Genomic DNA, 5,870 nt, shown 5'->3' with positions numbered 1-5,870 from the left:
CGTGCCAAAACCAGTTCTGATTATGAGGCACGCCGTAGTGGGGGACTCCGGAAATTTGGACCACCTGGGGTTCTTTAACGTACACCTAAATCTAAGCACACGGGTGTTTTCGCATTTCGCCCCCATCGAAATGCGGCCGCCGTGGCCGGGATTCAATCCCGCGACCTCGTGCTCAGCAGCCCAACACCATAGCCACTGAGCAACCATGGCGGGTGGACAAGTCAATTGAAAGATGAATCAAGGCTAAATTTAATAGCCCGGCTGGCAGTTCTGCTATCTGTTAATGAAGAAATAATTGTGTTCAAACGACGCTTTTCAGAAAAGGTTTTTTAGAGCGAATGATTTATTTCATTGCAAGCTAAAAAAAAGAACCCTAACAACGCTTAAGCTTCTGCATTTCCTTCTTTTTTCGCTTTTGTTTACGTAATACAATCGCAATAACAGCTTTCAGCAAAGCACCACAAATAGTTGTCGTACAGGCTGCAGCCAAAAGTGGTTATTAATTATGCGCTGTCATCCTAGACCTAAAATATCAGAAGAGGTGCCTCCCATTGAAATAGTAGCTTGGAATGAGCCGTCAGTGCAGTTAATTTTTGGATCCCGAAAACGCTTTTCGCGCCATACTTCTTGGATCTGCTGAAGCTTGTCAACAACGCGAAATTGCGCCAAGCCGGTGTCGAGAACGTCCCCCCCCCCCCCCTTCTCTGGTCGACGCTTGTGATTCATGTTGCAAGACGCGACGTACTCGTCTCTGCTGGCGGTGAAGACGGCGTGAAGTTCCTCGAAGGCGGGAGAGCAGCAGTGTGCCTTTGCGTTTGGATCTCGATCGAAGGACCGAGAGTCTCGTCGTCGTCTTCATCTGGAGCGCCGGTAAACGGCAACAATTAGAACAGGATGTGTCAAGCGTTAAATGAACTTCTTGACTAAACGATTTCTATAGTTTGTCATAGTCAACTAAGTTTTTCTCTCTCGCTCTTTACATGCGGCATTCCTTTAATTAGGGTACTCGGCCTTGTGTTGTTCTTAATTTATATCAATGCTCTGTACGTCAAAGTGAAGTCAAAGGTTCGTTCCGTTTGCAGATTACACGGCTGTTTATGCTGACTGCTAAACCCTTTGACTTCAGGATTCTGCTGCATGATTTCAGTAATATCTAGGCGTATTACTGTTTGTTAGCAGAATTACCACATTAATAGTATATGTTACCAAGGTGGAGTGAGGAATTTATCGTGAATCGCAAACCTTACGAAATCCAATGTGTGCATCACATGGGAGAAGAGCGGAGAAGAAGCTTTATTTTAGCGCCACCTTGTATTCACCGCCAATACTTAGGTTCCGGGCGCACGCGCATGGCTCGAACCAGAACACCCAGCGCCCCCGTGGGAAGACATTGACATTACGGTCCTCCCAATACGAAACTGGATACACGCACATCATCGCAATGAAAGGCGTCGAGTCTCGTCACCAAAAACCCAAGGAAGCGTGTTATTAGATTGCCATATCAATGCCAGCCACACTGTCACTCGCAGCAAAAGAGCCATAGTCACCACCGAATGGCAAGTGAGAAACCACCATGTCCATGTTCCAAACATTGTCGAATCTGATAGGGAGCTGGCCAACACAAAGGACACCCCACTACCGCTGCAACAAAATATGAATTCGTGCCGGTAACCAGGATGCTTAACACGAGTTCCAACGAGGGAAGCTTCCCTGCCTAGTGCATACACGCGTTCGTCCGGCGCTACAGTGACACGGGCCACCGCTTCCAACACCCTATGGAGATTAGGTCATATGGACGTCTCGAGTAATGATGTCGCACGTGACCTCACCCGCGCTCCTACATAACCCTCCTGCCGTAGCCAGGTCCACAGTAAGCTCAAGAGCCAAGGAAAGGCACATGCTACACAAAGGCCCCTCAGTATATACGAGGCCCTGTCACTTCATAAAATGAGTGGCAAGGGCGTCTGTATTCTCCACCGCACGAGCACTCGCTCCCTGGTACGTCCGCTGAGAACTAAAATCCCCGGCACCATCCAGTTGCCCTCGCCGCCTAAAGTGTCCCTCTTTCAAGCTTTTCTACTCTTTTGCTCTGCCCATACGGGCTAAAAGACCTTCCACTGCGTCTTTTAGCGGTACATCCATCCAAATATATCGATGACTTGCTTATTCTATGCACACGAGGCGCCAGAAGAGCTTATATGGGCCCTCGTGCAGCCCGTCCAACAAGTGCAGGACGAGACATGATCGTGACGTCCGCAGAGGTCTGCATCAGAGACCTTTTGAATAAGGTCCGCTTTCTCTCTCAGGCTCTTTCCGAATTAACCATCGGGAAATAAGCGCATTGTGGTGACTACAGAGAGCCTCATACATTCTGCGGATACAGAGACCACGCCTTGTGAAACTACCGGTGTTGTAGCGCTCTAATGTTTCCGTGATAATAACGTCCAAAGTCTAATATATACATCATGGTGCGCTTGTAGTAGTCATAACAGCCTGGGGAACGCAGTTAACTGCCGAACTTCAACACGACATATTGCGTTTCCCCCAAACCAGTCATCAGAATACGACTGCCTGACTATATATATAGACATATTGTCTCTCGGAGCGTTTGAACGAAATACTTGCTGACAGGTTCACCGTGTTCCTACGTCGCTCATATAGACGCACGCGGCTCGTTTCACTCGTGTGGTCTCTATTCTTGCATGTGTGTGTACTTGTTAGTGCTGTAAATTAAGATTATATTCCAACTCATGTAGTTCTCTCGTCTTGTCATGGGCGTCGACGTCGAACATAACACATAGAACGGCATCGTGCCAAATACTTGACGTTCGCCCACGCAACAGGGCGTTTAAAAAAAAAGCACAACTGACCCTGTCAGAGCTCCTGTACGGCAGACAAGCTGATTGCGAGATGCTCGAGGCTATGCTCGCGAGTGTCATCGACGTTGATATCAACCCACACCTTGGCCACCTTGCAGCTCGCCCACTTTGCGACTTGCCCACTTTACAACTTGCCCCTTCTGACCATTGTAGATCTCTCACCGTCATCGACACCTTCCCGGACTCGACCCAAGCATACGAGTGAAATTACCACCTACGATGACAAGAAGATATGCATGCTGGCTGCACAAGTTACGACTAGCACTCGGCAATAGCTACACCTTGTCGGAGATTAGCAGACGACGAAGAAAAAGAATGGATCGTGGGCTGCTGCCTCCGTGGCTGGCTCCAAGAAGTGCGCGCACCTTTATCATCATCGTGTTACCTTTTGTGTTCGTTTCTCAGCATTAAAGGCTTTGGTGGGTGTCTCACGGCTCCGTCTTTTCTGGCGGCGCTACCTATTAATGGTCGGCGTTCCGCCACACAACTTACTGGTTGAGCGCAGTCCGGACGGCAAGGAATACGATGCACTCGAGAAAACAGAACACGTCTTGTTCTTGTTCATTTGCCCGCGATATTCTGTGCAAATACAATCATTGGTACACATTTTTTATTGCTGCTCACGAGGGTTTCGACGGGAATTCAGGGCGCAGGCTTCTTTCCCAAGCGTATCACCCCTGAAGGAAGCCGAACGCCAGGCCGGGGTACGCTTGTGCCCATTTGAACCAGTGGGTGGCCGGTGGTGGCAGCTCTGAAAAGGTTTTATTGGGACGTTGGCCGGATTGTTGGCGTGATCTTGTAAAAGCTCTAATAATTTTTTTTGCACGATAACGCTCTAGACTTGAGACTTTTAAGCGGCTTTGCTGTTCAAGTTCCCTCACCACCATCGTCACCCTCACCATCAACACTCCCCCTCTCTCTCTTCCGTCTCCTTTCCCCAATTCTGAGTAGCAGGTCAGGTAGCAAGTCAGAACTTTGATTCAGGCCGACTTCTCAGCCTTTCTGTCATATTAAATGTATCTCTCTCTTCTCCATTTTCACGTTGTTCATGTTCACTCGGTGCGACCAATGACACTCATGACATTCAGCGCGCACCACTGCCACGTGCAGAACATGAAATGAGGTTTATTGGAACAGGCGTTGATGTAGATCCTTGGACTGGGCGGAATGGGCGGCTAAAACAGTTACGTCGGGCAGCGCTCTGAACCGTAACTTCGGCGTCGTCTTTTGTGCAGCGATCCCGATCCTGCTGCTGTTGGTAGTGTGCATCATCTTCAGAGTATGGTGTACGTCTTCTTAATCTCAATCACCCCCGGAAGAAAAAGCAGCCATCCTGACAACTCAGGCAGTAGTGACCATGAGCGGCTCACGGTAATGCTTAAGGCGATCGACGTGAACAATGTCACGTCCACGACGACGGAGGTCAGGGGGGGGGGGGGAGGTGTCAGTGGTTCGATGAGGTAATTCACCGTAGACGTGCGCTGGACAATACGATAAAGTCCATCGAAGCGGGGAAGAAGTATTGGAGAGAGGCCAGGAGCATTCGAAGGTACTGACAGCCAGACGAGGTCGCCGGGAGAGAAGACAGGTTGCACACAGTGAGCGTCATGGAGCCTTTTCTGGCGCTGTTATTCCGCGGTGGTGAGGTGGCGCGCTAACTTGCTGCACTCCTCGGCATGACATGCTGCAGTCGAAACGGGCACACACTCAGAAGCATCGGGTTGGTAGAGCAGTAGGGTCTCCACGGTGTGGGATGGGTGGCGGCCGTAGAGCAAATAGTAAGAGAAAAGCCACTGGTAGTCTGGGTTGCAGTGTTGTAGGCGAATGCAACAAATGGTAGGATAAGGTCCCAATCTGTGGGGTCAGATGAGACATACATGGCCAGCATGTTACCCAAGGTCCAGTTGAAACTTTCGGTGAGTCCATTGGTCTAGGGTCGGTAAGTGGCGGTGGTTCTATGAATAACGTGCCACTGAGCCAGAAGAGCTTCGACAACCTCATACAAAAAGAAGCGCCCTATGTCGCTGAGAAGTTCACTAGGTGGGCCGTGACGGAGGATGAAACAGCAGAGCAGGAAGGAGGCGATGTCGCGTGCCGTGGCGGCAGGTAGTGCCTCAGTTTCAGTAAATCGCGTAAGATGGTCGACGGCGACGATGATCCAGCGTTTACCAGCGGGTGTCATAGGAAGCGGACCCCAGAGATCAATTCCCACTCGATCAAATGGTCGGGCGGGACAAGGAAGGGGCTGCAAAGTTCCAGCTGAACGGCAAGGCGCAGATTTCCGACGTTGGCAGTCGGTACATGAGCGAACGAATTTGCGGACGTAGGTAAACATTCCTCGCCAGTAGTAGCGCTGACGAAGTCGTTCATATGGTTTGAAGACTCCAGCGTGGGCGCACTGCGGGTCAACGTGAAATTATGCGCAGATAGTGGAACGTAGGCTGCGCGGTATGACAAGTAGCCATTTGCGGCCGTCAGATGCGTAGTTGCGTCGGTGCAGAAGGTCGTCGTTAATAGTGAAGTGAACAGCTTGGCGGCGGAGTGCGCGAGAGGCTGGCAGCGTGGGCGTGTCGGAAATTAGGTCGAGGAGGGCCGCTATCCAGGGGTCGTGGCGCTGCTCTGAAGCAATTCTCTCGATGTCGAGAGACAAGACGACGGGTGTTAGTGTTGACAGGCAGCAAAGGTCGGCAGGCAGAGGTGACCGTGACAGAGCATCAGCATCCGAGTGCTTGCGACCAGAGCGGCATACGACGTTGATGTCGAACTCTTGAAGTCGAAGAGCCCATCGGGCAAGGCGGCCACGTGGGTCTTTCAAATTTGATAGCCAACAAAGGGCGTGATGAACTGTGACGACGTCAAACGGGCGGCCGTACAAGTAAGGACGGAACTTGCTAAGGGCCCATACGATGGCAAAGCATTCTTTTTAAGCTACAGTATAGTTGGTATCTGCTTTGGTGACGGTACGGCTGGCATAAGCAACAACGTATTCAG

Source organism: Dermacentor silvarum, chromosome 2, assembly GCF_013339745.2.
Source record: "Dermacentor silvarum isolate Dsil-2018 chromosome 2, BIME_Dsil_1.4, whole genome shotgun sequence".
NCBI classification, from domain to species: Eukaryota; Metazoa; Arthropoda; class Arachnida; order Ixodida; family Ixodidae; genus Dermacentor; species Dermacentor silvarum.
Note: the sequence above shows the minus strand (reverse complement) of the source record.